This window comes from Phocoena sinus, chromosome 3 (assembly GCF_008692025.1).
Source record: "Phocoena sinus isolate mPhoSin1 chromosome 3, mPhoSin1.pri, whole genome shotgun sequence".
NCBI lineage: Eukaryota > Metazoa > Chordata > Mammalia > Artiodactyla > Phocoenidae > Phocoena > Phocoena sinus.
In genome coordinates, this window is record NC_045765.1 from 32,702,549 (window position 1) to 32,728,951 (window position 26,403).

A 26,403-nucleotide genomic window follows, 5' to 3' on the forward strand; every position below is an offset into this window, starting at 1 on the left:
CTGCCATTTGTTGTTTAGTAATCCAGCATCCAAAAACCCTCTGACTTCTGGTGAAAACTCCAGTGCATGAGTATTGGTAGTAATCAGGGCTGACAGAAGCCATATGGTACCAGAAATTCTCATTTTCTGATACCTAGAAATTAGGCCTTGAGCATGAGACCTAGGATTGGCCAACTGGACACCCTTGCCCAGGACTCTGAAGCCACGGGAATGAAAACAAAAGCATGTGAGACAGAGATTATTCTCAGTGGCATCTGTGCTATCAGGAGTCCAGTATTGACAATTATATCATAAAAAGACCACGGACAAGCTCTGGCACCTACCTTACCAAGGTCTGTGCTGTCATTTGCTTTGCATTCTCAGTCCAGGTCTTTGACTCTACGAACTGCACAGTTTTCTACAAATAAATCAATTTTCTGCTTAAATTAGTCACTCATGATTTCTGTTGTTTATCATCAAGACTCCTAAAGAAGGGAAGAATTCAAAATTTCAATAACTGGATGGTCACATGGATAGAATGATGCACAAATAAATAAATCAGCAAATGAATGAGTAAAACAAACAATTAAAGGAAGTCTAGGCTCAATTTCCATGGTGATTACTATTATTTCTCTCTCTCCTCCCATGAATTGGGATATTATTCCTTAATAACAATTTTTAAAACAAATGAACATTCCAGTTTCCTAGAAACTCTTAAGGTTCTTATGTAACTTATAATAATGATTCCTAAGACACTGGTTTAATTATATTCTACTAGAGTGTGAACTAGTTGAAGTAGAAGACTTGTATCCTCTCCTTGAAGCTCATTTACGTTTCTGAAACTAAGGAAGAGATTAGAAGAAAGGAAACGAGCATCGCTTCATTTACAAAAACTAGCTGAGCTTAGTATTATGCTAAAGCTTGGGTTTCAATAAATAATTCTGTTCATGATTCTAAACAGCAATTAGAGACCTTCCTGTGAGTATCCCTTAGGTACCTTGAATTTAATGTCTTTAAAAATTAATTTACCTCTTTAATTCTAAACATGGTTTAAAACTTTGTTGATTCTTCATGTTCCAAATGAAAACATGAGCCTATGGATAGATGTCCACACTCCTTACCTTTAAATTTCCTTAAAATCAGTTAAGAAATATGGTAGAACAAATCTCTATTACAACTGGAAAAAATTTTTTTTAACTGTTCCATACAAGTGCTAGATATTTTCAGGCAATTCTATGAATACTGGAAGGAAGGACTAGAGACTGGAATTTCCATTACACAAAGGAAATGCCAGGATGGGGAGTAAGTGAAGGAGCCCCCAGCAGAACTATTCTCAGACCTCATATTCAGAGAAGCAAATGAGATCAGGCAGGGGGGGGAAAAAAAAAGAATTAATCCTATTGAAATAAGAGCAGGTTTTTTACATGGCAGCATTAAAATGTGGGAATCTATGAAATCTCATTTTGTGCTCTGACTAACAGAGCACAGCAAATGTAACTGCGACTTTCAAAATTTTTTTCAATGGCTAACATCATGCAGCCTGTGCTCTGTACAATGGAACACTCTCTAAGGGAGCCCTGGGCCTCCATGTAAAATGCCTTACTGCTCTGAACAGCCCATGTTGGGGGAGCCATATGTAGGCACTCTGGTCAACACTCCCAGCTAAGTCTTGCTTCCAGGCATCCATGCCAAGGTGCCAGACGTGTAATTGAAGACTGTATGCCCAACCAGCTCTTTTACTAGCAGAAAGTCATGGAATGACCTCCATCAACATCCCCTTGATCAAAAGAAAAATCAAGTCATGCCTTGCCTGAATGCCTGACACAGAAATTTAAGAGAAATAATTAAAAGGCTGGTGGCTTAGGTCCCTATGTTTTAGGGCAGTTTGGTATGCAGGTACAGAATCTGATAACAGAAATGGTAACACTAAAGTTACAACATGTGGTGTGGATCTGGGAAACAAGCAATGAATAAAAGCATGATAGGACTCAAGCTAGCTGTCAAAGGGCTTAAGTGAGACAAAACATTTTGGAGGTTGGAGGAAAAGAAATTCTTGTTATGCAATAGCAAAAAGTTTGGCAACACTGTCCACTGGGCTAACATGGAAAATAGGACATATACTTAATGAATTCAATGACTTACTAAGGGGATTTCTGGACAGTGTTGGAGATACCATCTGTCCTATCCTCAATGCCTAAAATACAATGAAAGGGGGAAGCAACTGATCAAAGAATGAACTCTTCCGTTTTTGAACAGAATTGGAAGGAAATGTAAAGGGTCCAGAAGAGTCTTTATAAGCAACCCAATGTTCTAAAAGATTTAGCCTTAGGGGAAAGATCAAATTCAGAGCATTGCAAATAAAACAAAGAATCCAAGGTTTTGGCTGTAAAATCCTTCCTTAAGATGTGAGAAAGATTTAAGTCAGTACCTCAAACACCCTTTCACTTATACAGAGAAGCTTCTAAGGAACACTAATAGCATGCCTTACACTGATTGTCAACAAGACAACAGTGCTTCTAAGACTCATAAAAATGTGAAAATCTATACGCAGAGAACAGATGAAGAAAGTTACTTAGCTGCAATACTGGCTATGTTTTAGGGAAAGTACTACTCAGAAGGCAGAACCAAGAGTTGCATGGAATCATTCACAGAGAGCAAGACTGAGCCCCATTCATGAAACTGACAATATGTACACAGCTGAATTTCAGAAGTGCTCTACTAGTGACTGCCATATACCTCCCATACCCCTCCTTTACTGAACAGGAGTGTCTAATGTGGCTAGCTCCCATCACGGTATCTTGCCTGTATGTGTCTTGAGGGTGGGAGGGAGACAAGACATTATTCCTTACGTTCACAATTCTTCAGAACAAGAATTGTGCCCAAGTAACTGAACTCAAAGAGGTTCATCTGCTCCCAGACATGATTTAAATGAGATCCTGGATCTCAAGCCAGTTTGAAGGCAGATTGTGGTAGTTTTGAAAGTGGATACAAAATCTTTGATACTTCTTTCATCAAAAAGTGGAGCTTACATACCCCACCCTTGAAGTGAGGTAAATTAGTAGATGCTTCAACTAATAAGATATACCAGAAGTGATGCTGAATGACTTCTAGAGGGTAGCTCATAAAAGGTTATGAACCTTCTGCCTTATTCATTGGAAGTCTGACCGCTGCAAGGCTGCCATCATGGAGAGACCTCTATGAGCAATCTGGTTGACAGTTCTAGCTGAGTCCAGCCTTCCAACCGTCCCCACCAAGGCACTTGAATGACAGTGAAGCCATCCTGGAGGGCCAAGAGCAGCCCTCTACCAGCTGAATACTGTGAGGTGACCACCATCCATACCACATGGAAGAATCACCCAGCCAAGCCCTGCCTAAATCCTCAACTCAGAAAATCATAAGATGTAATAAAGTGTCCGTTGTTTTAAACTAACAAAGTTCAGGGTCATTTGTTAGGTAGCCACAGATAAGTGGAACACTTCCTGAAGCTTCTAGAGTGTTTATCATGCACTCCAGGCCATGTATCAGAAGTCCCACTGTGAGGATGATAACTGGCACCTGTTACAAATAATAAACTGAGTAATATGGGGGCTGCTGCTGGCAAAAGGAGTTAGTCCCAGCTGATTTCAGCAAACCACAAAATAGAATCCCTTTCTCAGGATCTGAAAACAATTAGACACATGTATATGGATATACATACACATATACATGTACATGTATAACTGAATCCCTTTGCTGTACACTGGAAACTATCACAACATTGTTAATCAACCCTACTCCAATATAAAATTAAAAGTTTTTAAAAAAAATCCCTTTCTCTTTAAAGGATCACTCCCCCACAGACACATCCAGCCAGCCACAGGACCTTCCCTATTTTTCACCAAGCTTCCAGCTGGGAAAACTGAATTACAGAGAATTCTTCTCTATTTTTTTTTTATTTCTTTTTTCTGAAATACACACACACACACACACACACACACACACACACACACACACATATACACACACACACACTCAAAAAAACTAACAGAATTGAGTTTAAATCTATATTCCTGACAAACATCAATGTAAACAAACAGAGAACAATCTCTGGGTATATGGGAAAACTGAGAAATTGAAAACAAGGGGAATAACCTCCTTTCCGACCCTACTGGACTCTCTTGCTTTGGAAAAAGCCTCCTCCTGAGAACAACTAGGAATGTGGATAAAATTTTTTATCCAGAGTCCAACATTCAGGGTTATTTATCCAGTCATCTCTATCAGCATTTGCCAATCACCTCAATCAAGAGGCTAAGAATCTGAAAATCTGAGCAGAAATTTTCGAGTTCAACTACTTTATCCATTCATATGGAAAATCTGATGGATCACAGAACCAAAATATAATCATTAAAAACAAAAAGCCTTTAGAAAAGAACATAAAAGAATATTTCTGTGATTGTGGGAATCGTGGGATAGGCTTGGACAGGACATAAAAGCACAAGTAACACCCAAAAAAGTGATAAAGTGAACTTCAATAAAATGTTCGCCCATCAAAAGACCCCAAGTAAGAAATGAATAAACAACCACAGACTTGGAAAAAAGATCTGCAGCACATATACCTGACAAAGAACTTGTATGCAGAAGAAAGAACTATAAATTACCAACAAAAATACCCTAAAATTCCTAATTTATAAAATGAATACAAGACGTAGATAGTCGACAACAAAACACATTTAATCGTCTAAGGAAAACAAGAAAATGTACTCAACATTATTAGTCACCGAGGAAAAACAAATTAAAAAACACATTGAGATACTACTTCAAACATGATAGCTGGCTAAAAACAGAATGCTGGTGAGGATGCGGAACCATGTTCTCTCTTGGTTGGTAAGAATGTGAAAGATGAAACCACTTCGGAGGACTGCTGACATTTTTTGAAAAATAAAACATAGATCTAGCTTATGACCCAGCATGTCTAGTCCTGGGTATCTACTCAAGAGAAATAAAACCATATGTCTACCCAAAAACTTGTACAAGAACGTTTACAGCAACCTTATTCATAATAGCCAAATGCTACAACAACCCAAATGTCCATGAAGACGACAATGGATAAACCAACTGTGGCTTAGCCACACAATGGAATACTACTCAGCAATAAAAAATCAAGTATAGATATACTGATATTCTTTGTTTCATAAATTCCACTTCTAGAAATTAGAGAAAATGAATTAGGAAGATGTGCAAAATTTAAATACAAGATAGTCATTACATAATGTTTATAACAGTAAATAACTGAATCAATTCAAGTTCCCCCAATTAGGAAAGAGATTACATTAACTGTAGTTCATACATGCAATGGGAACATATCAAAAATTAAAACTAGGACGCAGTTTTATGGAAAACCTGTCACAATGTTTTAATTGAACAAGCCAACTTGAAGTAAATTCTGATCCTCCCTTAGCATATTTGTCTTCTCTTTCCTATTTAGTCACGAATATCACTGTGGTCCCCATGGTGGGTAGTAACTGTCAACAAATATTTAGCATAAGCTAAATGTTCTTTATCAACTTTTTTGAAAAACAAATTTAGTACTTAATTTTTTTTAAGTATGCACTTCCAGTTTTTGAGCTCATTGCACCCAAAAGGATTTATTCAAAAATTAATAAATACCTATAAAAACATAGTTATATATATGTCTATATAATAAACATCAATATTACTGTAACAATAATGTTCAGAATACTCTCAATATTCTCGGCCTCTCTTTCCTGAATGTATTTCACATATACTTAACCAATAATTGTCCACGTTACCCACTGATTCCTCCAACTAGTGATCTGGAAACTTCACGCACCTCACCAGCCACAGCACAACCATCTGGCACACCAAGTAGGGAGAGCAATGAACATTTCTTCCATTGGTACCAAGAAATGAGTTAGTAGTCCCTAACTATTCTTGGGAGATAATTGTTCCCAGGTAAATGAAAAGGATAAAAAAATATAAACAGATCATAGCTGAGTATTTCATCTTATTTTGCTTTGTTTCCCATATTTAACCATGTAATAAAAACAAAACCTCTACTGCATGGCAGAAGCTGGAAGGTCAGAGTGGAGATCTATTAAAGCTTAACAGGTGTACTTTTCCAACAAACAGCTGGAAATTGGAATTAAAGAAATAATACCATATATAACAGCATCAAACATAAAACACTTAGGGATAGATTAAACAGGATACGTGCAAGAGCTGTAGACCAAAATCTACAAAGCACTGCTGAGAACAAATTTTAAAGACCTAAATAAATACATAAGAAATCATGACTGTGGTTTAGAAAATTCATTATTAGGAAGATGCCAATGCTTCTAAAGTTGGCCTATTGCAAACTCATTCAAAATATCAGGAGAATCTTTGTAGAAATTGAGGAGCTGATTCTAAAATTAATAGGGAAAGACAAAGGAAATTTTAAAACCCCAAACAATTTTGAAAATGAAGACCAGAGTTGTAGAATTTATAAGACTACATTTCCAGACATCCCAGAAAGCAACAGTAATCAAAACAGTATGGTACTAGACAGACACATAAATCAAGAAACAGAATAAAGGTGGAAAAATACACACACACGCATTTGTATACATTCATTCATGTGACATTCTGAGAAAGGCAAAACTACTGGGTCAGAAAACAGATCAGTGATTTCCAGCGACTAGGGGTTAAGAGCAGAAGCCTGACTGCAGAGAGACAAAAGGGAACAATTTTGTGGTGATGGAAATGTTATACCTTGATTGTGCTGGTGGTTATATAACTGTATACATTTGTCAAGTCACGGAACTGAACACTTTTAAAAGTTGTATTTTATCATATGTACATTTTAGCTCAACAAACAGTACTTTTAAAGAAGAATAAGGAAAAGGAAATCTCAATTGAATATCATTTTCTCTTGGAAATATTTCTTGCCTTCATTATTTTCAGCCTGTTGTCTCACTTCAGTGGTTACTTGGCCACTCTCTTGGACGTGCCTCTATCCTTGTGCTTAGTACCCTAGATTAAACTCAACGTTGTTTCTGTCATTCTCTCACTGGATTGGGCTCCCTGAGAGGTTTATTTCCCCCAAAGCTGTATCCCCGTGCTTAAAGTCATATCTAACACATAAAGATAATCAAAAGTTGTTGGGAGAAAGAAAGAAAGAATGAATGAATGAATGAATGAAGGGAAAAAGACAGTCTCTTTCATTACTGTTTTCTCTCCCAACCATGCCTTGGGGGAAAAAATGTTTTCTTCTGTCATTCTGTAGATACCAAAGCTAATCTTAATTATAAAAATGTCCTAGATTTATGTGAACCTTGGATTTTGTTTTTATTCAGGTCAATAGATCAGGAGATGATTGTCATTGAAAAGACAGTTTGTTACCCACAGTTCCTAAGAGCAGGGGGCATACCATGCAGGGCCACAAAGAGAAACACCAGGGTCAATCAGGAGGTAAAAGGAGTGAGGAGAAAGGAGGAGAAGGTGGGTCAAAACCTTTATTGTGGTTTTCATGAGGGTATGAGCAAGGCAATGTAAGCAGCTGAGTAGGCTTAGGACTGGATGGTCTGAGTAACTTCAGTGGACTGTGGGCTGTAAGGTTGTTTCTAGTCTTCTAGTACCTGGAATTGGGGTGATTCAGGGCAAGAGGATTGTGTCCCAGACTGCAGGAGCCTGACAAAAGGATGCAGAAGGGGGTAGTACTCAGGATTGGTTGCTTTGCATATCAAAGGGACACTGCCAGGCAAGTATTCCTTATCTCTAGGAATGGGGCAGTCTCTTTCCCCCTCCTTCTCCCTCACCCTCCACCCCTATCAGTGAGGCCCCATCTGCCATAAGAGAAGAATACAGAAAATAAGAAAACATAGTTAATACAGTTTATATAGGATCTTCCCTATATACATTATAATGTATCCCATAACCTTTAGAATAAAACTGGATGTGCACTGCTGGTTATCTAAGTATTATTACTATTTTCAGTCTATAAAATGCATCTAACATCTTGCTAAATATCAAGTGAAAAATTGCTTAGATGATGTACTAAGGCATATTTCTCTATATTCTGCAATAAGCACCATGTAAACACTGAGAGAGATATTTAATTTGTGTATGGAAAGACAGATTACATAGTCAACTGCTTTAACTTTTATTTCCTACTGTGAATCAACAAAAGCCACGCTTTAGTGCCTCCCAGGATAAGTAATAGAAAATGCCACAGACACAAACTGCTGCGTTATTTTTACCCTTGTTCTTTTATTTAATATTATGTCCATGTTATTTCATTTAATGAAAGATACAAGGGCTGAGAAAACACAATAGTGTCTGTACATGTAAAGATATAGGAGAATCAATTACAATATAATAGAAAGCATTATATTTTCTTACATACATTTTGTTTAAAGTATTAGGAAAAGGCCACACTGTATTAGATCCCAAAATATATATATTTTAAAATAAACTCCACTATAACAAGATAACAAAATATTTATCACTGTTCTAAGATCACTATTAGGTTTTCATTTCTGATGTCTCTCTTACATGTCTGCTTTTGGCATTATTCAGGGTTAAAGTTGGGAACAACAATAATTAAATATAAGACCATCAGATACTTTCATCATAAGGTTCTCAACTGCTGGGTGAATGCATAAAATAACATATTCATTTAGGAAATTGTGTTTTGTATCTCAAATGGCCTCTCTCAATTGCCCTCTCATTTCCAAGAATATAAATATAAACATTGGCAAACTCCAAAAAGAGTGTTTAAACATAACCTACAATAACAATAGTGATATTAAACAGCTAATACTTGATATCTTACTATGTGCTTATGAAGTGTGACATACATTATTTCATTTATTCCTCCAAATACTGCATGAGGGAGGTATTTATGCCAACCCCATTTACAGATGGAGAAACTGAACGACAGAGAGATTAAGAAACTCACTCTGTCACTTAGCCACTACGTGGTCAACCCAGGATTTTAATGAAAGGCTCTCTGACTTCTGAACCTACACTTTTTACCTCTCTATCAGGTTGCACCTCAAGTATAATCTGCTTGGTTGGGGTGATTTCCCCTAGAAACAGTGTTTACAGCCCAATGAGTACCCACAAAAGCATAGTGTACCCACATAAAAGTATGAATACTATTTTACAAAATCTGACCATAATGTATAAAATTGGTTCTGTGAGACAATACATGCTAAGATTTTTACTCTTGACATAGCACGAAAAGATTTTTGTATTCATGTAACTGGACAATGGAATCTTTCCCCTTTCCCCTGTGCCCTATTAAACCTGGATACAGCTGATTATGTGGGGTTTTGTGATAGAATAAAGAAATAAGAATCACATTCACCACGGAGGGGACAGAGACAGGGCATTCTAGAAAGACTAAAATAACTCTAATAGGTACAGTCGAAGTTGAGAATCTGTTGAACGTTTGTTTTTGAGACAATACAGTCCTATCATCTATTACGTACCTATAGTTTCCAAGCCCTTGCTAGATATTTTACAGACATTACTGCTAATCCTCACAGCATTCTTATAGCATAGATACAGATATTTTTATTTCATAGTTTAGGGTCAGCTGAAATGACCCTAATGAAAAGGTGGTTCCCATAGCAGTAGAATCAGTCTCTGAATTCCTAGTATGTCCACAGCCTAAGTCTCCCCTACAGTGTGGTCACTGGTGATGAAAGATCTCTGATGAAGGCAGTTAACTGTCTGCCTGAATGTCAAGGTTGTTTCCACAGTCATATTTTATTTGGTGCACCAAGTGTTGTTAAGTAATTTTTAACTTAAGTTCCTTTGTCACCAATTTGTTACAGTCTCCACACACACCAGCTCTTACAGTCAGCTTCCAACACAGTTACATTAATTTTGTGGCTCCTGAAAGAACTGAAGAAGCCTGAAGGAAGAAGATGATGATAATGATACTATCAAAATACTATACAGAAGCTCTTCAGTAAATGCTTTACGTGTATCATCCCACATTTAATCATAATAACCACCCAACGTGTTAGATATGATTATTCCCATTTTATAGATAAGAAAATTTATCAATTTGCCTAAGGCCACACAGCTCTCTAGTGGTAGAGCTGGGATCTGAATAAGTCTGTATCACTCAAACTGTGCTCCTAACTACTAGTTGTATTGCTTCTACTACAGGACTACATTGTAAATGTTGCCATTAAAAATGACTCCTGAACAATAGCTAGAAGCATGAGAATATGCTCTAAGAAGTAGCAAAGGAAGATGACTTATCAGTGGACTCTCCTTTCCTTTAAAAAAGAATCAGCCAAAATTTCAATTCAACTCAATTTCATACACCTTCTATTGAGAAAACCTTCACCCTAGGAGGTTGACTTAAATTTTCTAGAGGATTTGAGGCTAAATATTCTGTCCTTTGATTTCACTCTTGAATCAATGGCCCTCACGTCCTTCTGTCACTGTGAAGACTACAGCATCTTACCTCCAGACAGCAGAAGAGCAAGTGTGCTAGAAGGGAAGAGGCTGATGTATTAAAGAGAACGGCAACGTGGACAGAGGATTGATGGTGGCTTCAAGAGAAGGCGCTCTCCCATCCACTCACAAGTGTAATTTAAAGAGGATTTTTCAAGGCATGGATAGACACCATTACTCACATCAACTCCCATTGCCTTCTCCCTCTATAACTCTTTACCAATTCTGGTCCACAGCTACTCTGCCCTGTTTAATCAACAGCATGCATTTGAGAAGTATTCTCCAGCATCTCCAAATGAATTCCTTATAACGCAAATCGAATGAAGTGGTGAAAATGATAAATATGTCTGCAGTGTAACAGATGTGTTTCAAGCTGTAAGATCTGCCTGAGAGTAAAAGGGACTTCCCAAACAAACTATGCCAACTTCAGATTCGAAATTATCTATTTTGACTATTATCATACTCTCACTTTTTCTCCCATGAATATTTTTACTCTGTGAAAGTTTTTATCCACAATGTTTTATGATATTCAGGTCAATTCTCTGCTTGGAAAGCAAAGTTATAAACAAATTCAAGGACATCAGTTTAGGCAAGACAAAGATTTCATAAAGTAAAAGGCATTTGAGATTCACGATGTTTTCTAACCCTTTCTCTGTATGAAAATTGTGATAGAATAAAGATGTCCACGTCCTAGTCCCTAGAACCTGGGAATATTTTATGTTACAAGTCAAGGGTATTAAGGGCTGCACATAGAATTAAGGTTGCCAATTACCAAGACCTTGAGATGGAGAGATTATCCTGGATTATCTGAATGTAATCACAAGGGTCCTTGTAAGAGAAAAAGAAAGCCAGGAAATTGAGTGTCAGAGGGATGTGAGAAAGGAAGGGGCCATGAGCTGAGGAAAGCAGGTGGTCTGTAGAATCTCCATGGAAAAAGCAAGAAAACAGATTCTCCCCTAAAGCCTCCAGAAAACAATGCAGCCCTGCCAACACCTTGATTTTACCAGTGAGATCCTTTTAAGATTTCTGATCTTCAGAACCATAAGGTACTAATTTAAGCCACTACATTTGTGGTAATCTGTTAGAACAGCAAAAGAAAACAATACAGATACTGGTACCTGGAAGTGAGATGATGCTATAACAAACATGTAAAAATGTGAAAATGGTTTTGTAACTAGGAAATGGAAAAAGGATGGAAGAAATTGGGGGGTCATGATAGAAAAAGGCTAGATTGCCTTGAACACAGTAAAAACATGGATGATAACAAATCTGTTTGTAAGAAAGCAGAAGGAAATAAAAGGATGGTAGAGAAAAACATGTATTATGTCTCAGAGAATACCTAAATTATCATGAACAGACTGTTCGCAATGAAGGTGTGAGTATTACATCACTATATACCTGCCAAACATGGGCGATAACAATTATATATACTTTATATATAACTCTGTTAATTCTTTCTAAGAATTATTGAGAGGCCAATAGGAATTTTGTTGAAAACTCAGGAAACAAAGGTAAAAATCTTCACAGGGTAAGTAACCACAGGCATTATTTATTTTAAAGCAGATATGTTGCATTATAGAATTCCAACTGCTCTTAAAGAGAAGGCTTCCCCAGGCTCCAAATCCAGATGGGTTTAGAAGTGCAGGTTGGGAAAAATACTTGAGAGAGGAGAAGTACTCATATAGTTATGGGTGAAAATATGTTAAGGGTATAGAAACCTCAGGACATGGTCCAGCAAGGTGGGGCAGGCACTCCATGGGAATAGAGGGAAGATCTGAGAAGCCTTGGGCAGAAAGCCCAAAAGAGACTTCAATAAATAAAAATACTGAATAATTGGAAACTTACATCTAAACAGCTAATATAAATATGAAAAGGTGTTGCACCTCATTAGTCATCAGGAAAATGTAAATTAAAATCAGAACTAAATACTATTGCACCAGCTAAAAAGACTGACAATATAAGGGTTAACAAGAATGTGGAACAATGGAAATTCTCATAAGCTACTTTTAGGAAGTAAATTGCATGACTCTGACCTACCAATTTCACTCCAAAGTACATACCCAAATTCAGCATTATATGTATGTCATAGCTCTCACCTGAAAACAACCAGAATGTTGATCGACAATGGAATAGATATATCATTTGTGCTATGTTCATATAATGCAATAGTATACAGCAATAAAAATAAGCTAACTACAGCTACACATAACAACTTGTATATTGAACATATATACTCACAAACATATTATTGAGCCAAAGAATCCAGACACAAAAGAATGTGGTGTGTGACTGTCCATATAAAGTTGGAAATTTTATATTCAGGAATAGATACTTAGGTATAAACTTAAAAGGCAAAGCAGAGCAGTAATTCCCCTACAAGTCAGGATGATGGTGACCTTTGAGAAACATTGGAAGGGACGGGAAGAGGGGTTCTGGTATGCTGGTGACAATCAATTCCTTAACCTGGGAAGTGGTCACACAGGTATTCATCTTTGTTTTATGTACTTTTCCGCATGTGGCTTATATCTTATAACAACAGTAATGACAAAGAGGAAATTCAAAGTTGCAAGTTGGAAAACCATAGTACCAAAGGTCCTCAAGATCACCACAGACAATTCTGTTTATGTCTTAGCTACCTTTTTCCAAGACAATATGGTTTTAAACTCAAGTCATGATTTTTACCCCAAGGATGTAAATCACTATCGTCGCACATTATAATGCATTTGACGTTACTTCCCATAAACGTGCATGTCTCTTTGTCTCCTTGAAAAATCTTTAATTCAGAGAGCATTCCAGACTTGGAAACAGCAGCACAAAATAACAGCATTCTAAAACATGTCACTATGTCCATTATCTCTGTGACATTGGACCTGGCCACTGCAGTTACAGACCCCTACCTAAATAGGGAGGGAGGAAATGACTGTTTTTTAAGCAATAGCTCTTCCACATAGAGTGTGCATGAATAAGTGAATAATTATAGACTAATGGAATCATACTTATTTGTCCTACAAGTTACTGCAATTAATTCTTACATATTTCAGCAAATGAATATTACATGATGATTATTATCTCTAGTAGCAGTTTCAGGTGCCCAATGAATAAAGCCAAAACCTAACCCTCTGATGAGACCTTTAGATGTATTTCCTTGGTACAAGGGAATGCAGTATCAGTATTCCATGTGTAAATAAGTTCAATTAACAACGAGTTATAATTGCAAAGGGAGATGAAAATTAGTTTAAACAAGTCAATTAAATCATAAACATTTCATAAATAAGAGGATGTGTTTGTAATCCAATTAGTGTGTTAATACACTAATAAATGTACTGATTTGAATGGTACCTTAATTGTATAGTAGGGCACCAGAAGAAAAACATAGTATATTTTAATTGTCATAAAGGGAGCTTTGGCTGCAGCATGACTACATAAGTTTGGAGAAAATTATCCATGTTAATGAGATCAAAATGCTTCTATCTAGAATAATAAATAAGGTTACTTGATGGTTTGGTTAATAAAAATGCATCCAAGGGACAGGGGAAATGACTGAACACAGTGTTGTCTGCCAGACACTAATTACACTAAGTTCCTGATGGGAGAGAATGGGACATTTTATACTATGACCAAAAAAAACGACTTCCATAGTTTAAACACTCAGATGATCATGGGAATAAAATATTCCAGGGATAATTCTTTATTGCTACCTCAATTACCACAAATTAAGCTGATATTAATATACTGTACGGCTGCTCAGCCTTAAGTGAAATCAGTTGCACTTCACATATAACGCAAGGGAACGAGCTGATCTCCTATTTCTGCGTAATTACCTGTAATTTATGGAGCAGGGAGAGACCTGTGAGCAGCCTAGTCAAGGTCACCTAAGAAGGTTGAATCACATCGTTTTCAATCACCATCTGTGATCTGGGCTGAGGTTGCCATCTCTCCAACTGCCACAGAGGAAAGGACCCCTTCCCAGCAAAGGGGTAATAGGACCAAATCCTCAGGCCAGGGGCAGAATGATCATGAGCTTTATACAAAGTGTGCCTTTTAACGAGTAGATGGCACTCCAATGAGAAGGCTGAAATAGATAAACAATGGGTTTTAGTGCTAACTGCAACATTTTAAATCAATTGGAATGCCTGCAAAGAATTCTGACAACCCACTCTGGATGAATTCCAACTTATTCCTGCAAATGTGGTCTCCTCCTCAAGGCTTCTACTCTATTGCAGTACGTGTGCAGCATCCCCTCCAGATCTCCCAAACTTGGCCAAAACTCCAGCCATTTTAAACATCACCAAAAGCCATTGTTACTCCACAAATATTTCTCAATTTTTATTTACCTCACTCTGATAAAATTCATTATGAGTATTTTCTATTTGCTTATGTGCTTGTTTTCTTGCTTTACAAAAAAAAAAAAAAAAAAAAAAAAAAAAAAAAAAAACGGCCAGGGGAAAAGCATTGGGGAAAGGACACGCAGGGTAAATCACTAAACCCAACGGCAAACTAGAAGTAGCTGAATGTGAAGGGAAAAGATAATCTGGGGTTTCTTGGTGAGCACTGTGTGCAGTGTTTTAATAAAACAATAGCATTTTTCAGGCCAAAGTCAGGAAACCAAGATACAGAATGATCTCATATCAACTAATTTAACAAATACATAATAAGCACTTGCTTTGTGCTGGCCACTAGAACACAACAGGGCCCCTCATGATGGCCTGGGGTTCACAACTCAAGTTTATTGCTTAGGAGGCAGATGGTAAATAAACAAGAGTAAATATAAAATATAAATGATAAACGAAGAGAAAAATAAGGCAAGATCAGGAAGAAAAGGAATAGGGGAGGGGGAATTTTTATTTACGGTGATAAAAGAAGGCTTTTATCTAATAAGCAATAAGATAAAAAAAGAAGGCTTATCAAATAAGCAATATTTGACCACAATCAGGAGAGAGAAATCTCCAGTAATCTCCAGTGATTACTGGAGAACGAAAGTGTCAGGCAGAAGGAAGAATATGTGAGGTTGGGCCATGATGTGGAGGTGTGCTTGGCAGGTTTGAGGAAGGGGAAGGAGGTCGGTAGGGCTAACGTTTAGGAAGCATAGGGGAAAATTGTAGGACATGGTATCTGGGAGATCACAAAGGACCAGATATCAAAACGTGTTGTAAGCCATTGTAATAAAATTTTCTTTTGCTCTGAGTGGTATGCCCACGTTATAGGAAACCACTGGAAGATGCTGTGATCTCACATGTTTCAAAAGAATCATTTTGACTACTGGATGGCAAATGGATGTCAGCATAGGAAAGGGAACAGTTAGGAGACTATTGCAATCATTCAAGTGAGAAATTATGGTTGTTAAATCAGGAAGATAGCAGTAGATATAGTTAGAAAATATCAGAATTCTGTATATAAATTAAAGGGAGAGCCAAAGAGACTGTCTCATTGGAAGTAGGACTGGAGAAAAAGGCAAGGGTCATGGGCAAATCCAAGATCTTGGTATAAGCAGTTGGAAGGATGAAGTTATTCTTTACTGAGATGGAGAAGACAAGAAGAAACAGGTTGGGAAGGAGAGAGGCATTGGCAGTTGAATTGCAGACATATAAAGTATGAGATGCCAATTTGTCATCCCAATGGAACTGTTGGGATAGCAGCCAGATAGCTGAGTTCATATTGGTCCAGGCTGCACATACAGATTTAGAAATCACCAGTTTTAAAATAGTTTTAAAAGCAAGAGTCTGGATGAGATCACTCTGGAGTGAGAGTAAATAGAGAAGGGAAGAGATCCAAGGACTAAGATAAGATGAGGAAACACTAGCAAAGCAGATAGAGAAGGATATAATTTCTAAGAGGAAAACAGTAACCCAGAATCCAAGTGTTATATGTGAGGTCAAGAAAGATGAAGCCTAAGATATGGCCATTGGTTTTGATCCCGGTGGAGGTCACTGGATTTTTCTGACAAGTGCTTTCAGTGGAGTGATGGGGATAAAAACTGTTTTGAGTATGTTCAAGGAATTTGGGAGCAAGCAAATAGACACCTCTTTCAAGTTTTACAGGAAAGGGGGTCAGAAAATAGGGCAGAAGGTAGAGGGAAATGCGAAGCCAGGAAATGTTTTTTCAGATGTGAGAAATTATAGCATATTTGCATTCTATTAGAATAAATCAGTAAAAAGGAAGTGAGGGGGGAAACTGCTGTAGCACAAGTGTTGTTAGAGAGAAACACTGAAGTTTCATTCCTAATAGTTCCAAGTTGACTGGCAGATGCCAGAATGGGACCATGTAGAAATTTTCTTTTAAGTGCTTTTACTTTCTCAGTGAACTAGGAAGCAAGGTTATCAAATGAGCATGAAGATGAGACAGTATGTGTTGAAAGTTTAATGAAAATGAGATGAAAAGGAAATAGTCACCTAGGAGAGTAAAAGAATGAATGGACTAGGAAAATGAGGTAGGATGGCTGAACAGTAGATAAGCCCACTTGAATAAAGCGGCCATGGATTTCAAGTAAGACTATTCATCATAGCTTTGTTCTCCAATCATGTTCAGCCATCTAGGTCCAGAAGCATAGTAAGTAGAGAGTTGGATTCAACCATACGTGTTTCTATGTAAATAAAATGAAGGGGTAGAAGAAGAAAGGACAACATAGTTGAGAGTGTATTAGGGAGGTGATGAAAACGGCAGACCTGTTAAAGGATAACCAAAGACCAGAAATACCAAAGCTAAATGTATTAGTCTGCCATGCAAGGGAAAGTCACTCTGGAGTAGACAGTGAGTTTCTCTGAGTGTGAAGTCCTCAGCTAGATATAGGACAGGAAGGAGGAACTTCTACCCCAGGAAGATAGGATTCTGAAAAGCACTTTTTGATTACAGAAGAAAGCAATGAAAGCCTTTCTCAGGATTGGTCATTATCTCAGCATGACTGGTCATTTGTGCAAGAGTAAAACAGGGTCTGATTCTCAACAAGATGGCATAAAGTAACTTAAGTGTCAAACTAGCTCAGGGTTAGGAGTGATCCAGTCCTAATGAGCAGGTACAAGACTGGATCAGACATAGGGTCAAGCAATGGTCAAACCCTGAATTGCAGTACAAGGTTGGAGCAGAGATATTTCACAGTTAACGCCACAGAACTCAAGCTAAGCAAGGTATGAAGGAGAGAATAGCAATGAAAATGTGATGTTAGTGTAAAGCCAACAGAGTGAAAGAATGGTTGCCACGTGTTTTAGAGGGTGTGAGCAAGAAAGATGATGGCTGAAGAGTAAGATGCTTGTAATTAAAATTATGGAAGAGTAGTGATTTTAGAGAATCTGACAGTCTAGGGTTCAGCTAAGGAAGTATACGACTGTAGAAGGTAGAGGACAGGTTCCCTGGAAGAGAAGTCAAGGAATTTGGAAATCAGGGTGGTAGAAGAATTATTAACAGGAAAATTAAAATCAGTCACAATGATGATGGGAAAGTATGAGAGAAAATGACAGTGAGCTACGAGCTAAAATCTTCACAAAATGAGAAGTTATGTGTCCATGAAGACTACAACAAAGGAGGGGTAGCAGGAAGTGCAGTCTGACCCTTTGGATTTCAAGACTGGAAACTTTGGGGGAGAAGAGAGAGAGACAACGAACTCTAACTGACAATGAAAAAGACACTATACCTTTAGAAAGAGTGGAAAGAGGCCAAAGAGGATGAAGATGAAATCAGATGAGTGGATGTGCAGAGCCAAATAAGAATGAAACTCCAGGTCTTGAAAGACGACCTGGGAAATCTTAGCCTTCTTGAAGAGGCTGAAGCATATAGAAATGAAGGGCATATGGGATTATTCCTGGTGGACTCAAGTCAGATTGCAGAGGAGAGACCATTAGTATGGAGGAAAAGAGAGAAGTAGACCTCTTGACTCTGGAGCTCCACTACAATGCCTTTCAGCTCTTCTTTTAGCTTTCACTGCATTATCCCTGGAAAAAGTGATCCTATGCTTTGTTAAGAGTTTCCCATAGTCCTAGGCAACCACCCCCTGCTTTAAGAAACCCCTCGCATAAGAAAACTGGTTCTTCTGGGGAATCACGTATTATATATCCTCAACAGAGGCCTGAATTACTTACCACTTTTGTTCAGAGCCCTCAAATATGCCTTATCAAACAAGTTACATCTTATAAACCCTTACTTTATACTGAGGAGAGCTAGAGAGTTCAGCTAAAATCTGAAGCTGTAATTTCAAGTATTCTGCCTTTCCTTTAATCAGTATTCAGTCAATTCTCAACCAAACTTTCCATTTTACTTCTGTCTCTTAAACATTGTCCCCAATTTATCATCTCCTAACTTGTTTCATTCTTCAAAAAGAAAGTTACCAAGCGCCTATTATGTGTTAAGTGCAACAGAAGATACAAAGATACAGATGCTATTTCCGCCCTGGAGGAGCTCAGAGCCTTGGGTGAGAAGCAAACATGCAAATGAGTAATGTAAAACTTTGTAGAATGTGGCACTAACAGAGGGATGTTCAAAACACAGTTTTGTTTCTGGGTTCCAAAACTGACTTTAGAACTGATAACCAGAGTTTTTATTGCCTTTTTAAAAACTTACTGGCCACTTTCTAAGTCAATTTGGAAGAGATGACTTGCCTCTTTCTTGTATTCAAAGTCTTTCTTATATTTATAGCAACAATCCAGAGCTCTAACTCCCCCAAATTTGCAACCACAACTACCTGTCAGCAATTACCAGCCACAAAACCCCTTCATATAGGTTTGAGTACTTATAGAAAGAAACAGAATGAAGGAGTGACTTCAGCATCATGGCAGCTTGAGACATTCTCTTGGTCTCTCTCCCTCAGTCTACAAGCAGTAAAACCCTCACAACTCAGCAAAGGTGCCTCTGCCCAACATACCAGGATGCCAGAGAATTCCAGATGTCTGTGTATCTAAAGGTGTGAAAACTGGGACACACAGAGGAGGCAGAATCAGGTGAAAGGTGGAGGGTGACTATGATCCCTGACCTTCAGCCATGGTAGCCAAGCCTGCAACCCCAGAGAACCCAGTAGCATCAGGGGAGGCAATGGACACGACGCCCATGCTTCAGCCACAGTGGAGCCCACAGACACAGGAACCAGGCAGAAGCAACAGAGGAAACTGCAACCTCATCCCTTCATTCACGGAGGGACTCACAACTCTAACCCCCCACCCCATCCACAACTGTGGCACCCTGGAACATGAAAACCCCAAACACGGCAGAGGCACCCCAAACACGGCAGAGGCACCTAGCTCCTGTCCTACTCTCCCCTCCCCTAGCAGCAGTGGAGCATGTGACTCAGGAGACCCTGGATGTGGCAGAAACACCCACCATCCCAGTGCCCCAAGGAGCAATACCAATGATACTAACAGTGGCAAAGAACCAATGACCCCACAGCAGCAACAACCAGGGCACTGGCTGACACCTCTTATGGAGGTAGTGGAGTATAGAAAGTGCCAATTCTCGAATATAATTACAGGTAAAAGAAACCAAAAACTTGTGCTACAACACACCTACAGGGGGAAAATAAAGGCACCTAATTTCTAACTAGTTGAATCCTGAGAATCCAGTGGGGAGAGTGGGGGAGAAGACCTACCTAAAAATGAAAAGAGTTTGCAACTTCAAATGGGCTGGCAGAGAAATAACCCATCAAGCATTAAAAAAAAAAAAAAAATCACAGTAATACTGTATCACAAAAGAAAATGAAAATTCCCCCAGAAACCAAATTTAAGTCACAGAATACTGTGGTCTAACTAATAAAGAACTCAAAATAGCTGTCATGGAGAAACTCAACAAGCTGAAAGTAAAACTCAGAAAGGCAGTTTAATGAGCTCAGGAATAAAATTAATGAACAAAAGTAATATTTAACCAAAGAGATTTTTTTAACTCTAAAAAAGAATCAAATGGAAATTCTGGAACTAAAGAACTCAGTAAATGAGATGAAGAACATTAGAAAGCACTGGAAATAGAGAAGACCATGTGGAAGAGAAAATGTGCAAGCTCAAAGATTCAAATCTAGAAATGATACAGGTAGAAGAGGAGATAATATCTAAAAATAGTGAGGAAATATGCAAAGAACACTCCAACCCTTTTAGGAAGGATAACATAAGAATAGGGGATATCCCAGAAGGAGAAGAGAGGGAGAAGACAGTAGAGAGTTTATTTAAAGAAATAATAGCTGAGCACTTCCCAAACCTGGGAAAGGAACTGGATTTACAAACTCATGAAGCTAAGAAAACAACTAATAATCTCAACACAAAAAGACCTTCTCCAAGCACATTGTATTAAAACTGCCAAAGTCAATGACAAAGAAAGAATTTTAAGGACAGCTAGGGAGAAAGTATGGTAACTTACAAAGGAACCCCCATTAGGCTATCAGCAGATTTCTCAGCAGGAACTCTACAAGCCAAGAGGGAGGAGAATGACATTCTCAAAATATTGAAAGATAAAAACTGTCAGCCAAGAATATTCTATCCAGCACAGCTATCATTCAGATATGAAGAAGAAATAAAGGCTTTCCTAGACAAACAAAAGCTGAGGGAGTTCATCAACACTAGACCTGCCTTACAAGAAGTTTTTTGGCTCCTGACGCACAGGCTCAGCGGCCATGGCTCACGGGCCCAGCCGCTCCGCAGCATGTGGGATCTTCCCAGACCGGGGCATGAACCCATGTCCCCTGCATCAGCAGGTGGACTCTCAACCACTGCGCCACCAGGGAGGCCCTACAAGAAGTTTTTAAAGGAGCTCTTCCATCTGAAACAAAAAGGCAAGAGTACATAAAATTCTGAGCAAGGTGATAAACAGAATCAGAAAAATGCAACTCTGTATCATGATAGGTGTTGAACACTTAATTAAAGCACAAAGGTTAAAGGTTAAAAAGCAGTAAAAATAACTATGGCTACTTCAATTCGGTAACAAACTGAACATAAAAATTAATAATTTGAGACAACAAAAACATAAAAGGGGGAAAGGAAAATGATAGAATCCATACAGGTAATTGAAGATAAGATGCTTTCAGCAGAAAAAGGACTGTTTTATCTATGAGACATTTATACAAACCTCGCAGTAACCACAAAACATAAATCGAGAGCAGAGACACTGAACATAAAAAAGAGGAAAATGAGAGAAAGATCACAGAAAACCACCAAACCAAACTGGCAGACAGAATCACAAGAAAAAAGAAACACTGGAGACAGAGCACCAGAAAACAAAACGTAAAATGGCAGTACTGAGTCCTCATTTATCAATAAACACCATAAATGTAAATGGACTGAACTCACCAATCAAAAGACACAGAGTGGCTAGATACATTAAAAAACAACACAACTATACGCTGTATCCAGGAGACTAACCTCGGCTCTAAAGACAAACATAGGCTCAAGGTAAAGGGATAGAATTTGATACTCCAAGCTAATGACAGCCAAAAGGAAGTGGGTATCACCATACTTATACCAGGTAAAACAGACTTCAAGCTAAAAAAGTAACAGAAGACAAAGATAGACAGAATCTAATGATAAAGAGGACAATTCATCAAGAATATGTAACTGTTATTATTTATATATGCACCTAACACAGGGGCACCAAAATATATAAAACAATTATTAACAGACCTAAAGGGAGAAACTGACAGCAAGACAGTAATATTAGGGGACTATAACACCTCACTTTTATCAATGGACAGATCATACAAACAGCGAGTAAAGAAGAAAATGGTGCCTAAATGAAATATTAGACCACATGGACTTAACAGATTTATATAGAACATTCCACCCAGATGCAGCAGGATACCCATTCTTCTCAAGTGCACAATGGAATAATCTAAAAGATGGATCATATACTGTGATACAAAAGAAGTAATAAATTTAAGAAGACTGAAATCATATCAAGCATCTTTTCCAATCACAATGGTATGAAACGAGAAATCAACTACAAGAAGAAAACTAGAAAAATCACAAATAGATGGAGACTAAACAACATACTATTGATAATTATTGAGTTGAAAAAGGAAATAAAAGATTTTTTAAAATACCTTAAGGCAAATGAAATTTAAAATTCAATATATCAAAATCTATGAGATGCAGCAAAATCAATACTAAAAAGGAAGTTCATAGTAATACAGGCCTACCTCAAAACACAAGAAAAGCTCAAATAAACAATTTAACCTTACACCTAAAGGAACTGGAAAAAGAAGAACAAATGAAGCCCAAAGTCAGTAGAAGGAAGGAAATAATACAGATCAGAGTGGAAATAAATGAAATACATATTAAAAAGACAATAGAGGAGCTTCCCTCGTGGCACAGTGGTTGAGAGTCCACCTGCAGATGCAGGGGATGAGGGTTCGTGCCCCTGTCCGGGAAGATTCCACATGCCGTGGAGCGGCTGGGCCAGTGAGCCATGGCTGCTGAGCCTGCGTGTCTGGAGCCTGTGCTCTGCAATAGGAAAGGCCAAAACAGTGAGAGGCCCGTGTACCACACACACACACAAAAAGACAATAGAAAAGTTCAATGAAAATAGGAGCTGGTTCTTTGAAAAGATAAACAAAATTGACACACCATTAGCTAGACTCACTAAGAAAAAAAGAGAGAAGGCTCTGATAAAATCAGAAACAAAAGAGGAGAAATAACAATGGACACCAAAGAAACACAAAAGGTTAGAAAAGAGTACTGTCAAAAAAATTGGACAGCCTAGAAGAAGTGGATAAATTCTTAGAATCATACAATTTACCAAGACTGAATGAGGAAGAGATAGAAAAGCTGAAAACACCAATTACTAGTAAGGAGATTGAACAGTAATCAAAAACCTCTGAAAAAACAAAAGTCCAGGATCAGACAGCTTCACTGGTGAGTTCTCCCAAACATCAAAGATTTAATACCTATCGTTCTCAAACTCTTCAAAAACCTGAAAAGAAGGGAATGCTTCCTACGTCATTTTATGAGGCCAAAACCAACACAAAAAAATTACACGCCAATATATGTGATAAAAATAGATGGAAAAATCCTCAACAAAGTAGTAGCAAACCAAATACAACAATACATTAAAAGGATCATATACTATGATGAAGTAGGATTTATTCCAGGGATGTGAGGATGGTTCAGCATCTGTAAATCAATCAATATGATATACCACATTAACAAAATGAAGGATAAAAATCATATGATCATCTCAATAGATGGAGAAAAAGCATATGACAAGATTAGACAATCATTTATGATAAAAAAAACTCTCAATAAAATGGATATAGAAAGAACATACCTCATCATATAAAGGCCATATAGGACAAACCCACAGTTAACATCATACTCAATGGTGAAAAACTAAAAACTATCTCTTTAAGATTAGGAACAAGACAAGGATGCCCACCTTCACCACTCTTATTCAGTGCAGTACTGAAAGTCTTCACCAGAGCAATTAGTCAAGAAAAAGAAATAAAAGGCATCCAAATTGGAAAGGAAGAAGTAAAACTGTCACTACTTGTGGATGACATTATTTTAGATATAGAAAAATCCTAAAGACTCTACAAAAAAAACTACTAGAAATAATCAATGAATATAGTAAAGTTGTAGGGTACAAATCAACATGAAAAATGTGCTGCATTTTTATATGCTAACAATGAGCTAGACAAAAGAGAAATTAAGAAGACAATCCCATTTACAATCACAACAAAAAGAATAAAATACCTAGAAATAAATTTAACCAGGGAGGTCAAAGACCTATATAATGAAAACTATAAGACATATTTGAAAGAAACTGAACAAGACACAAAGAAATGGAAAGATATTTTGTGCTTATGCATTGGAAGAATTAAGTGTTAAAATGTCCATATTGCTTACAGCAATCTACAGATTCAATGCACCCCTATCAAAATTGCAACAATGTTTTTCACAGAAATAGAACAAAAAATCCTAAAATTTATATGGAAGCATAAAAGACAGAGGATACCTAAAGCAATCCTGAGAAAGCAGAGCAAAGCTGGAGGTATCACACTCCTTGATTTCAAGCTACGTTACAAAGCTATGTAATCAAAACAGCAAGGTAATGGCAGAAAAACAGATACACAGATCAGAGGAACAAAACTGAGAGTGCATAAATAAACCCACATACATATGGGCAATTAAATTATGACAAAAGGGGCTTCCCTGGTGGCGCAGTGGTTGAGAGTCTGCCTGCCGATGCAGGGGACACGGGTTCGTGCCCCAGTCTGGGAGGATCCCACATGCTGCGGAGCGGCTGGGCCCGTGAGCCATGGCCACTGAGCCTGCGCGTCCGGAGCCTGTGCTCCGCAACGGGAGAGGCCACAGCAGTGAGAGGCCTGTGTACCACCAAAAAAGAAAAAAAAAAAAATTATGACAAAGGGTCAGAGAACATACTTGGAGAAAGTGTGTTTACCAATAAATGGTGCTGGGAAAACCAAATAGCCACATGCCAAAAAAAAATGAAGCTAGACCAATATCTCACACCATACACAGAAACTGCTCAAAATGGATTAAAGACTTGAATGTAAGACCTGAAATCATGACATTTCTAGAAGAAAACATAGTACACTCTTTGACACAAGTCTTAGCAATATCTTTCTGGACAGGTCTCCTCAGGCAAGGGAAACAAAAGCAAAAATAAACAAGTGGGACTATATCAAACTAAAAAGCTTCTGCACAGGAAAGGAAACAAAATGAAAAGATAACCTACTGAATGCAATAAGATATTTGCAAATCATATACCTAATAAGGGGTTAATATCCAAAATATATGAACAAGTCATACAACTCCAAAACAACAACAACAAAAAAACCAATTAAAAAAAATGGTATTAGGATGTGAATAGACATTTTTCTGAAAAAGATAAACAGATGGCCAATAGGCACATGTAAAGATGGCTAACATTACCAACTATAAGGGAAATGCAAATCAAAACCACACTGAGATACCTCCTCAAGCCTATTAGAATGACTATTATCAAAAAAAAGAAAAAAACAAGTGTTAGTAAGGATGTGGAAAAAACGGAACCCTCCTACACTATTGGTGGGAATGTAAATTGGGTACAGCCATTATGGAAAACACTATGGACATTCCTCAAAAAATTAAGAATACAACTACCATATGATCTAGCTATTTCACATCTGGGTATTTATTCAAAGAACATGAAACACTAAGTTGAAAAGATTCTGCACCTCTATGGTCATCACAGCATTGTTTACAATATCCAAGATATGGAAACCATCTAAGTGTCCATTAATGGATGAATGGATTTTTAAAATTGCGTTATATACATCTATAAAATATACTACTACTCAGCCATAAAAAAAAGATGAAATCTTGCCATCTGCAACAACATGAATGGGTCTTGAGAGTATTATGCTAAGTGATATGTCATACGGGGATGACAAATACCATATTTTTATTCCTATATGAGATAAAAACAAACAAACAAACATAAATAAATTTACAACCCAAAACAAACACGTAGATACAGAGAACAGATTAGTAGTTACCAGAGGAGAAGGGACTGGGGGAAGGAAGAAATAAAAGGTAAAAGCAGGCAACTGTATAGCAACAGATGGAAACTAAATTTTTGGTGGTGATCATGGTGCAGTGTATACAGAAGTACAAATATTAATGTTGCACATGAAACCAGTGTTACTTCTATTTAACAAATCACAATGGAAATTGAAAACAAAGGGCTTAAACCAAAATCCTACCTTATATGGTAACTCATGCACTCCTTTATTCAGTCATTCTTTCACTCATTTATTCAATATAAACACTGATTAAATAAAACCTATACAGTAGGCACTGAACAAGGTTCGGCCTACTGCCTAATGAGAATAAATCAGGGGACACTACAGATGACTTATCATGCCCTCTCGGGAAAAATATCTCCAAGTAGAAAGACACTGGGGGTAGGATAAAGTTTCACCTATCCCCAAGCAATTCATGACAGAGGCAGAAGCATGTTCTAGACTTCAAGCATCAAATGAGAATACCTTATTCAAGGTCAACCTGGAAA